Source organism: Sebastes umbrosus, chromosome 1, assembly GCF_015220745.1.
Source record: "Sebastes umbrosus isolate fSebUmb1 chromosome 1, fSebUmb1.pri, whole genome shotgun sequence".
In the NCBI taxonomy this organism is placed as follows: Eukaryota; Metazoa; Chordata; class Actinopteri; order Perciformes; family Sebastidae; genus Sebastes; species Sebastes umbrosus.
In genome coordinates, this window is record NC_051269.1 from 12,897,688 (window position 1) to 12,910,446 (window position 12,759).

The window sequence follows — 12,759 nt, forward strand, 5'->3', positions numbered from 1 at the left end:
CTCCCACAGGCTGAGCTGTAAATAGACAGTACCCCCAAAACCTCACACACACCACACACACACACACAAACACACACAACTATATTTAGATGCCTACTCTGGCCTGCCACCATATACTCAAATTGCCTCTCCTCACAGTGAGATGGGGCACATCAGCTTGACTCTTTAAACATAGACGAAGCTACACCTCATTCACTACACGAAGATTACATTTGAAACTTAAGAAACTTCTGCACACACTGGCCTGCTTAGGTTTGATAACGTACAGTAGCACAGAGCATTTCACCACATGCAGGGCAGCTTCCAGCCTCCCTGGCAAGCTCATGGAACATCTGTAACCATTAATGTCCAAACAGATCACAGTAATAGTTTATGATATGGGGTCTAAAAGCAATACCACAGAACAGAAAACAAGGTTTTATTGAACTATTTGTCAGCAGTGAGCAAAGATTGCACAGTAGATTTACAGTGCTTAAACACTGCGGTAGCCAACCTACAGTAAAGTACAGTAAATTAATGTAGTCTGAGATATTGCTCTTCAGGAGGGTCTAATTGTTACCGGTGGCTGTAGACTAAGTACTAGGGATGTGCCGGTGAGGACATTTTCCCACCGGTTAATAAACTTGTGACAACCCCGGTGTTACTGATTACACCGGACCGAAAAGATGACGATCAATATGTGTAGAGCGCTTACTTTGATCTTCCGATACCGTCGAATGGCTGTGTGTCTGGCGTCTCCGGTCGAGTTTTCGCTGCGAGGCTGCAGGTTTCCACCTGGAGCCGCTGCATCGTGCACACTGACTGTGACCGCTCCGTCCTCCGCAGGGCAATTGCCACATTATCGTTATGGTTCCCTTATAGCATTGGGTTTAAATCCGAAGTATTGCCGAATAGGCATTTTGCTTTTTGCTTTGACACCAAATCCTCCGCCATCGTCTGGTCTGTCAACTCTCTCTCGTCCCGTGTGTGTGAAATCTGACTCTTGCTACTCTAAGCTCAGACTCTGTACACTTGGAGAGGAGGTTGTGTTGCTCTGGCTCTACCTGTTTGGCGTGGAGAGGAGGACGTGTTGCTCTGGCTCTATCTGTTTGGCGACGCCGGGAAGCTGCTTGACATCCTCCTGGATCCACCTTCTCACATATGTTCACATTATGTTTATTATTTTTTGTCATATGGATTGTCTATGTTGTATTTTCATTTTGCTGTTACTCTGTACACACAACATCTATTGAACATCTGTCCGTCCTGGAAGGGGGATCCCTCCTATGTTGTTCTTCCTGAGGTTTCTTCCATTTTTTTCCCTGTTAAAAGGGTTTTCTTTGGTTAAGTTTTTCCTTATCCTATGAGAGGGTCGTATTAAAGGACAGAGGGTGTCATATCCTGTACAGATTGTAAAGCCCCCTGAGGCAAATTTGTGATTTGTAATTTTGGGCTATATAAATAAAATTGACTTGACTTGACTTTCACTTTCAGATTGTAGCGTCCGTCATCCGACTATGTATTGATAACACGCCGCTAATACGCCAAAAAGAACTAAATGGGTTTTGTTTCTATAAAAACAAGCAAAACGACGGTGAGGGCGCTGGGCAAGTAATGTAATCGGTGTATGCCCAACCACCGTGTAACACCGACTACTGCAGCAAGCCTACTAAGTACAGTGAAAAGATGTGTACACATACAAGTACACTAACTCACACAGACACTGAGATGTCTTGACATATGATCAGATCCCTGCAGCCAAAAAACACTCCAAAAAGGTTTAGCTCATTAGTTTATCAGGACAGAACATCAGTGAAACGGAGGCAGAAGTAGAATAGCATGTTGCCTACAGGAAATCAAGAGGCAGTGAAGAAAATGATTTGTCTGCTCAAAGTTGGGGAAAGGCTGTTACAGTAAACTGCTTCCAGTGGTACCCATCATCATGCATCTATTTACTGGTAGTCCTGCAGCAGCCACTGCAGCCAATTAAACTTTTCAAGTGAACTTTAGTAGAAGTGAGGAAAGAGCTTACAAAGCCAAAAAATCTGTTGGATACAGTGATCCACCAATAGTGTACCACCTATATAAAACCATGACAACCCTTTGATCTAACTTTGAACATTTGCCGGTTAGGTTTTCGCTCCATGATCACAGTGTTTGTATGTGCAAGGATAACAATAATTATGTGTGTGAATTGGGTATTTGAATGTATTTTTGTGTGTTGTCTGCCAAACAAACCCCGACACTTTTCATAAAATCAGCTCATACTGACAGCAAGTGCTATTAGGTGTGTTACTAATCCGACAAAACAAGTCTTGAATGTCGCATGCAATGGCAACGTTTCGAACATCCTCTGTCTGAAAGGTTATGTACTGCACAGTGCTGTCAGAAAATATTGGGACAGTGAAAAGTTTTGTTGTATTGTCTCTTTACTCTATTGAATTAATTTTAAATGAAATAATGACTCTGAGGTTACTGACTCTCAGGTTCAATTTGAGGGTGTTGAAATCCACATCAGAATAACAGTGTAGGAAATCGTAGTCCTTTAACTATATAGGCTCCCGATTTTAAGGGACAGAGAGTAACAAGTTAACATAAACTTAAAGTCATCATATTTAATATTTGGTTGCAAATCCTTTGTATTCAGCCTCTGCATATTTGGTTGCAAATCCTGCCTGAAATCTACAACCCGTAGACATCTGGCAACACTTGGTATCTTCCCTGGTGATGCCAAGCCTGTACTGCACTTATCTTCACTTTTTGCTTGTTTGGCAGGGGGTTGATTTCAGTCTGGTCTTCTTGCAAATGAAACATTCTCAGTTGGATTGAGGTCAGGGGATTGGCTGCTAGTCAAGAAAATTCTACTGTTTGACTATAAAAAAAAAATGTCCTGATGAATTGCCCTACAATGGGGATAAAGTGTAAAAAGAATATGAAATCTAACACACTCAAACAACTTTTAAAAGTCCTTTAAGAGAATAGTCAGGTGCATTACCACCAACCTACAGACTGGAGGAATAACCCTGACTTGCATGTAGCCCGGGAAAACCAAGGCAAATTGCAATCAGGTTTGTTGTGATCTGGCCAACAGAGATGCATATCAATCAATCAGTCAAATGTATCTTTAAAGCACATTTAAAAGCAACCCACTTTGACCAAATTGCTGTACAGACCAGAGGAGGCAGCTAAAATCACAAAAAAAAGAAACGCCGACATAAACATCAATGCACACAGCTCATAGGCACAAATAAACAACATGTCGGCATAAACACAAGTAAAAAATCAGTGGAGAGGGACCAGAATAGGGGTAATATGGTCCCTCTTCGGGTACCTGACAGGAGCCTGGCTGCTGCGTTTTGGACCAGTTGCAGGTGGGACAGGGATGTGGCTGTGTGTAAACAAAAGTGCATTTAATCGCTTCTGGATTTAATGAAACCATTGTTTAGTTTAAAATCCAATATGCTGCAATATGAGAAGGAAATAAAAAAATAAGCTACAAAGTTGGTATTTATCAAATTAAATTCTGAGCACGGGCTCACAACATAAATAACAAGTATGACAATATCACAGCATGTGCACCAGAAGGTGATGCTAGCAGTGTTGCAGTTTTGTTGGAATTCAAAATGGTAACTACCCTCACAAGAAACAAAAACAGCAGGATTATCCAATCCCAAAGATGTTATCGGGACAACCCTCATTAAAGTTTACAGCTCCATAAATAAGAGAGAGAAATGCTTAAAATACTTATTTTTACAGATGATATTTCTACAAATATCAGACCAGAAGAAAACGTTGCACGTCTATTTCATGAGACAGGTGCATGAGAGGGAGGAGTAGATTAAAAGTAGCATTTCTACTAATATCACAATAAATGTTAGCTTGTTTTTTTGTTCAAAATGTTATTCGAAAAGACAATGCACAAGCTTGTTTCTTACATGGGTTTGTAGTTATATTATTAATGAGAATTAGTATTGATGGCTAATTGATGAAGAGTGGTGGAAACCCAGACAGAGATGGAGAGAGAAAGAGAACAAAGATACAACAGAAACATGATCGCCAAGGAGCACTGTGAGCACAGATGGATTTCCGAATCCCTTTCACACTGCAGGAATCCTGTTGCACAGCTTTAGTGGTATTTAGAGAGTCTGTGTCACTCAGTAAGCATTGATCCAACAACTGGGCTTGATGCAATTTAAGATAAGAAACTATATGAGCACACACATGCTCTGCAACCAGTATTTATTGTTAATTAATACTACATCATTATTATAGAAGCAACGGCACAGTAGCAATGCATTAAAATTGTAAAAGTGGTACTGCCATGATGGCTACAATGTGTGTTTAAGAACAGCTTGTGACATACAACACAAGGACAACTTCAATGTCACAACAATTCCATACAATGACAAATGATTGTGACTCGTGTATGACCTTACTGTTGTACGGTACCGTGAACATCAATGCACACCCCCAGAGCACAATGTTGTTTCATTCTGGACTGCTGATATTTTTGCAAGACATCAAGGTTCTTCACACCTCCAGTCCTACTAAACAGCCTTTAATATGTTAACCCCATGACCTGCAGCACAACACTGACCCAAAACCATTTCATATATGTCTTTATTACCAACGTGATACTGCCAATGCCATATAAAATCCCATATACCCATCTCAGTTCATACTGCAGACATAAATGACCTCTAGTTCAGCTACCAATAACAGCATCAACAGCTGCCCCTAACACATGAACATGAAGTGGAGGTGAATGACCTCCATCTATAACATGGTGGACAGTAGACAGTTAATCCTCAAACCTTGCTGTGTCAACACATCTTTAAGATTAAAAGTACCATATGATGCCAAAACACCAGTGTGGAAATTCTGAATGCCCATTCAGTCCAGATGTTGGCAAACCAGCTCTTGAGCAACCGTGCTAAATTCACCAGAAAGATGCAATTTTTTTCTACTTTACATTTTGACAACTCACTTTTCAACTGTGGATATGACATCCTGACTTTCTCACTGTCAACAGCTTGCTGGACGTCACACACAGGGGGCTTTCTTTTTTCAGTGTGCTATACACACAAAAAGTCTACTCACGTTGAAGAAGACAGATTTCCAAAACACGTTGGTACAAGAAAAGTTAATTAATGGGATAAAGTTTCCGTCCTGAACTTCTTATTTACTGAGATTGTGCATACCGTATATTTGCCTCCCTGTAAAATTGTAAACTTTAATTGCTGCCAGAAAGTTACAGCTGTTTAATTTGTTAAACTTTTAACTGTCCTCACCAGAAACTATTTATTCATGAATGAAAATTCATGATAAACGATAAGTAAGGGATAATGTACAGCGAGTCGGTCATTGTTGTGAAAGAATCCACGACAGGGGAAAGAGACGTCTGTAACTGAGCAGAATTTTTTTTTTTAGGTAAATCACCTACCCAATACAAACACTTGAATAGCCCTTATTTAAATCATTAGATCCTAAAAGTTGTAAAAATGCACTACTAGCTGAATCCAGAGGAAACAGGAAGCAAACAGTGGTCGCCCAACATTTTGTTGACCCATACTACCACGTTGACCTCCTCTCTCGGCAGACTTTGTGGCTCTACAAGAACATTACATGATATCCTCTTTTGCTCCCATATGGACACCAGTCATAATTCATATGGCTCCTGGAGGGCTTTGTTACTTGAACGTAAATACATGTTGTTTTGAGGTATTTGCTGAAACGACTGATGCTGTTGTTTTTCTTGGGAGGACAATTTTAGCTTACAAGACACGGCTTCATTACAAACAAATTGAACATGCAACATGTTTTTCATTTTGCTCATCTGCCAACTGTCCAGATGTTCCCAAATAATAGTAATATTATGAGTTCATTGAGAATTCTGGAGTAGAGTTTGTTTCTTGGATCATATTTAGGACTTGGGAATTGGCATTATAATGGATTTGCACCAAAATAGGGAACCATATTAATCTCAAAGTAGACACTAAGAAGATTATACAGAATGGGAAAAAAACGGAGTAATTTCAGTTCATTAAACTAGTTTATCAATACATGTTATACAATCTCACTTTAGTTCCACCAATTGCTTCTATGACGGTCTCTTCTGTGATACTGGCATTTACAGTGACTACTGATTGAATACTGCTGCATGTTGACCTCCATAGCTTTGAGTTCAACTATCCTAGCAAGAAAAATGTTATCCCACACAGATCGGTTCCACAAAACAAACAAAAATCCAACAGCATCTCAGAGCAACTATTTTCACCCTTTTTTTTCTGGGCCTAATTTTTCTATCATACTCTAAAATAACGACTACATTTTTGCTTGACATGCTCTATTTTAAGTGATTCAATTCGTTCCTGCCACTGAGCAATTAGCCATTAGCTATCCCTTTCACAAACATGATGTGCACTCCCACCACGCAACTTAAAACTCCCACTCTTTTCTAATGCCACACAGACATGCACAGTGAATTACGGGGGAGTGCAACACAGAACAGCAAGTCAGCAGGAAGGAACTTAGGTGACCACTCAGGAGGTACCTGCTGTGCCTCATACGTGGCAGGAATTTTAAGCCTAGGAGGTAGGAGCATGAAAAATCCTAAAAACAATGCATGTTTAAATCATATACAGAAACACATGATACTAAGAGCATTTGAAAGTAATATATAGGCAGATATCTATTCTACTACAAGTTAGTTATCTACAAGTTCATCACTTATTACATTGGTGTAATGCGCAATTCCTCGAAAATGAAATCCTGCAAGTTCCATTTAGACTCACTGAAGGCTTTGTTGAGCAAAAGGTTTGACCTGAATGCACCCAACACAAACAGCCCACTGTAAGCTCTCTAATGTGCGAGTCTAGATTATTTAACAGCAAATGCTGAAAGTCCACTTTTGCCAAGACTCAGAAACCAGGCAAGCTGACCAAGCATGGCCAACAATGTCATAATTAGACATTCCTTACATAATAAGGTAAACAGTAGCACAAAGCTAAATTGGGTAATAAAAAATAATTTCAAAATGTGGCTGTTTATGTATGGGTATAGTGCAATCTGGTAGCTACAACTGGAACAATTCAATGCACTACTCCCAAGTATGTGAAGGGCACTGTTGACAAGCAGCGCTATCAGTCTTTCTGGATGGCTATTGCCTTAACAGCATTCAGTTTACAGGTTGAACAGCCAAATATTTTAGAGGCACTACTGCCTCCTGCCAACATCAAAATGATGAAACCAAACACATAACAGTTGTTCGGCTTAGGTGTGTTGTTAATTTAAAAAATGTGTCCTTCACAGGAGAATGGCTGCATTCATCCAGTGAACACTGTGCCTCACTGTATGTGAGAAAATCCTGGCCACGCTATTGAGACAAATTCAATTAGTAGTTAATGTCAAATTTAACAAATAGAGAATAAGAGACAGAAGCTGCTTCATGGTAAACAACTTAACATTTGCATATCCAGTGCTATAAAGATGAATTTAGATTATATAAAGCGGAATCTGACGTGTGAATACCGTATTATTATAAAAACCGAACACTAAAAAGATTTATAAACAGATATGAACTAGCTGTGATCTTGAATTTTTAATTGGCACATCTGGACAGCCAAAACAAAGATGCCATTTATCACTGTGAGATGACACCATGGAAAACATGCATTCAATCAAGCTACTGAGCGAGACGGCGAGAGGAGGAGGATGGGGGAGAGAGAGAACAGAACAGAGTGAAAACACACAAGGAAAATAATCAGAGACTGATTTTGCATCCATCTGTCCAGAGATTCTGTGAGGGCCGTAATGCCTGCAATAGTGTTTTTGGTTGTTGCATTGAGAATTGGTCATGGTTAAATCAATTCCAACACTGTGCCATGATATGCAAATGACACTGAATCTGCAGCAGTAATTAACTGTCCTAAATGGCTCATTAGAATTCATGATTTTATTGGTTAATCACGTGTTTAATATGCAGATGCTTGTGTAAACATCACAAAAATATATTTTTTTTAAATCTGATTTACCTAATTGCTGAATTGACTGGAGCATCTACTTCTGGCCCAATTTCTACAGCTGGATCAATCGCTCAACCAACCTTCAATTAGGAACAACACAAGACACTCATAATTGTAGCCACACACAATAAGATGTTACCTCTTACTATGTTGCAAACACAAACAAACAAAGTAATTATCATCACATTATTAATTGACAGTGTCAGAGGAGCAGTAGTAATTGAGCTAGTGTTTGTGAAGAAGATTAATGAGGATGGCAGTATGCCTTTCAAACTCAGATTTTGATTTACAGTATTCCCTTTACTTCCCTGACACCCCAGGTAAATAGGGTAAAACATGTAACTAATAGTTACCGCCATGAAACTCAGTTGATTACAGTTGGTCCTGGCTGTTATTGCGGAGTTTCAAGGGAGATGAGCGACGCATGTACTGGGGCTTAATAGGAGGGCGGATGCTACCCACTGATTGGGCGGTGAGTACAGAATATCTTTTTCAGTCCCGGGGGGGAGCCTCGGGAGGGTAAACCAATAATGAAGTTAGAGGGCTATGCACATACTCATAGAACTGGAGTTACATCCAGGTAACTACTATTTCTCAACCGGTGGGATTAGATTCTAAAATACATATTTGGAAGTGCAGTAACTACAGTACTACACTATCGGTAACTATGCAAAGCCTTGCCTACCTTTTCTTCTCACTACAAAAAACAGCCAGGGCTCTGTATGAACACCAGGTTTTTTTTTCAGAGCACACACAGAACGGACAGCCAGCGGACTGCGAGGAGATAGTCGCTGAATTTGACAAAAATTGTATAATTGTATTAGAATCACAGACCTTTAAATACTGTAATGTGGTTAAACAAGCGGCTTGTTTAACACCAGTCACATTGTTCACAGTAGGGATGTCACAAGTACCGATACTTCGGTATCAAGTCGATGCCAAAATTCTGTAAACGTGACGGTACTTGTTTTTCTACAAAACCACAGGTACCAGGGATCAGGGATCAGGGACCGAGATTAGATCGAGACTAGCGGTGTCCCGGGTACCACAGGAAGTTATATTAAGATGCGTTCTACTGCTCTGTTCAGTAAAAATTAGTATTGGGCGAAGGTGAATTATAATGTTATCATGATGTGTTCATATATAATCTTGTAAAATGTAGTTTTTGGCGAGGAACTTAAGGTGGATCATCAGGGATTAATAATAAATTTGCAAAAACAAAATAATGGTAATAAAGGAGTGTATGTTGAAGTACATGGGATTTATCTTTTTGTTTTTTACTGTGGTATCAAATTGGGTATCGAGAATAGTGGAATTTAACTGTTATTGGTATCAAGTACAAAATTTCTGTTATCGTGACATCCCTAGTTCACAGGGTTGTATCCAACACCCTGCACTGTAAAGCTGTGTCTAGCAGAGTTACTGTGTCCCCAAATCTCATGACAATATTTCTACTTAAACTGATAACAATGCACAAAAGTACAAAAATACCACAAGAAGGGGTTCTCAAAAGAAAAAGTTAATTCTCATCCAAACAGGAAACTGGAGAGAGTGGTGATCGACCGTCCTACCATAACTACCAAACACTCTGTTAAGGTTAAACAGCTTGGTTTAACTGGTTCTCTATTATGACTTCAGATAGAATGACTAATCATCTGTTCTGTGACCACTTTTACTTCCTGTGGTCACCTCAGTAGAGCTTTGTTAGAATGAAATAACCGTCAGCGATCAAGGCCATTTGCTCGTAAAGATGAGGAGCAAAACAAAGACTAGAAACCCTAAAGGTGTATTTGTTGTAACGGGGGCTTCAAGTGAAACACTGCAACATCCTAAATCTCAACAAAGTGTACAATCTACTGCAACCAGAAGAAGACACTGTTTCTGATATAAAACCCTCTAAATTATATTTGAGACGAACGTATTCCTTCTTTGTATGCAGGCTGTGTTTACAGTAGGTGTCATTAATGTGGAGTGCATCATCTTGATTTGCATTGGTTCACCTTGGACACTAGGACTGCTGACAACTGCAACAATTAACCTTGCACTTGGCAAAAAGCACAAATACTGAGCCACAACTGGTGACAACGGTTACATCTACAATATAATAATGCCAGGGGCTTTTAATTCCAGTGGTAGTGAAGTCAGAAAGTCTACAACAATCATCATAACTATACAGTTAACATAAACTAGATGTACATATAACTTATCACTTAAGATTTACAAATAAATAACATGAATGTCAGCCAAAAAGACAGGTAAACTTCCATTGTATCCCTGATTACATCTTCAGTTGGGCTACTTTAAATTGACCCCAGTTGTGCCTCTGATGTATTTCATTACATTTGAGTCACACAACTACGCATGCAATTTTTTGAGAAAAAATTACCTGCCGTCTATGAAAAACCTGGAAGGTTATCAGTTGCACAAAAAGAATGATTTTTAACCAGTTTCTCAAGTTGTGACTGTATATCTTAATGCAGGTAGCTGGAGATGACATATATCCTTATGTGTTAATGTTTTTTTGAAAATATAAAACACTGGACAGAAAAATCAATATATACCAATATAACTTATAATAAGCCGTCGTTTGTAAGCCCTGACGAACACCTACAGTGGTCGAAACATGTTGGCTTTTTAAATTATTTAGCGACTACAATAAAGGCTTTTTAATATATTCTCTTCTATTCTTTGCTGCTTTTTTGATATTTTGGAGTGCCTGGATTGCCTTCCTGTTTATCCATAACTTATAATAACTTAAAAAAATAATAATAAATGGGTTTACGTTGTACAAATTGAGTAGGAACATGTGTCATTTTCAGCAACCAGCAACTTTGTTTATCTACAAGGAAAAAAGAAGCAAAACTTGGGTAACAGGTTAAAAATATTTGTCATCATGCTACAGATGGATTAGAAGAGTTTTTTTAGGATTCTGGAAATACCTTCTGGAAAGAAACAGATGCTTAGCTCTGTGACTCAAATTCAATGGTATAACACATAAGAGGCACACAAACTGGGGCTACTTTGCTGCTCTCAGTGGAAAGTATAAAGAACTGAAAATAGGTCGCTCTGTTATATCATCGAACATTATGTCTTCAAAACTTATGACTTTATTCTCGTAATATTACAACTTTTTTTCTCGTAAAAATTACGACTTTATTCTCGTAATATTACTTTTTTTCTCATAAAATTACAACTTTATTCCCGAAATATTACGACTTTTTTTCTCGTAAAATTACGACTTTATTCTCGTAATATTACAACTTTTTTTCTCGTAAAATTACGACTTTATTCTCATAATATTATGACTTTTTTCTCGTAAAATTAAAAATGTATTCTCGTAATATGACTTTTTTTCTCGTAAAATTACAACTTTATCTCGTAATATTATGACTTTCTTTCTTGTAAAATTACAACTTTATTCTCGTAGTATTACGACTTTTTTCTCTTACAATTACGTATATCCTAATGCAGGTAGCTGGAGATGACATATATCCTTATGTGTTAATGTGTTTTTTTTAATGAAAATATAAAACTGGACAGAAACATCAATATATACCAATATAACTTATAATAACTTTAAAAAATAATAATAATAAATGGGTTCAAGTTCTACAAATTGAGTAAGAACATATGTCATTTTCAGCAACCAGCAACTTTGTTTATCTATAAGGAAAAAACTTGGGTAACCAGGTAAAAAAATATTTGTTATCATGCTACAGATGGATTAGAAGAGGGGTTTTTTTAGGATTCTGGAAATATCTTTTATAAAATAGCAGGAAAGAATCTGATGCTTAGCTCTGTGACTCAAATCCAATGGTATAACACATAAGAGGCACAAACTGGGGCTACTTTGCTGCTCTCAGTGGAAAGTATAAAGAACTGAAAATAGGTCGCTCTGTTATATCATCGAACATTATGTCTTCAAAACGGTATATAATATGAAGAAATAATATGCACCGTGTTGCATGTGCAGCATATAGAAATAGAAAGTGGGTAAAATAGTAAAGTAATTGGTTGCATGATCCACCCCCTCTGATCCACTGCATACCTGCGGCAGAATGCACGTCTCTGTGGCAACGACACAGAAGACAGGATGGGTAGCAACAGTGTGTCATTCCTGCCGACGCATCTCACTATGGATGCGGCCAGGCAGCATCTCCCATCATCTCCTAACAACCATGACAAGGACTCACTAAAAAAAGGCAAAAACTAGACTGTCTCCCCCCTCATCAACCCTCCACTAACTGGATATGTGGGTGATCTTTCCCCCCAAATGGGAAGCGTGTCCTACCTGTTTCTGCTGTTCCAGGAGGGAGAGGAGGAGGAGGAGGAGCAGGCGCATCAGGATGAAGATAGATGCCGCATTTAGGAGATGGAGAGAGAGATCAGCTGTATAGCAGAGGACGTGTAGTGGTGGTGCTCTCTCGTTCAGTCACGACGCACCGTGCAGACACTTTGCGCAGTTTGCTTTTGGCGCACAGCTTCTCCTCCTGTATGAAGAGGAAGAGCACACATGATGCACATTTTATCTGAATGAATCGTGGGGTTTTTTCTCTGAGAAGCTTACAACTAGTGACGTAACGCTAATTAAAACAGGTTGAACCATTAAGTGGTTAATTATGGAGGCAAACAATAGCTGAAGTGAACTGCAGTGCTCTTTCTACATCACCATATACCATCAAGTTCAAAACTGACTTCAGCTTAATGTCAGCCTTATAAACAGCACTATTTAAAACAGAGGGATTTACATTGAGTC

General features: G+C 38.8%; 1 protein-coding gene across 1 annotated transcript in view; it reads right to left on the bottom strand.

Moving 5' to 3' along the window:
• The window catches only part of atp2b2 (ATPase plasma membrane Ca2+ transporting 2), a 159,522-nt gene extending 147,006 nt beyond the window's left edge, over positions 1–12,516 (bottom strand). Inside the window, exon 1 of the mRNA XM_037793093.1 lies at positions 12,295–12,516. The gene's annotated coding sequence lies outside the window, so the exon portion shown is untranslated. The remainder of the gene's footprint in view (positions 1–12,294) is intronic.
• Between the last annotated feature and the right edge of the window lie 243 nt (positions 12,517–12,759).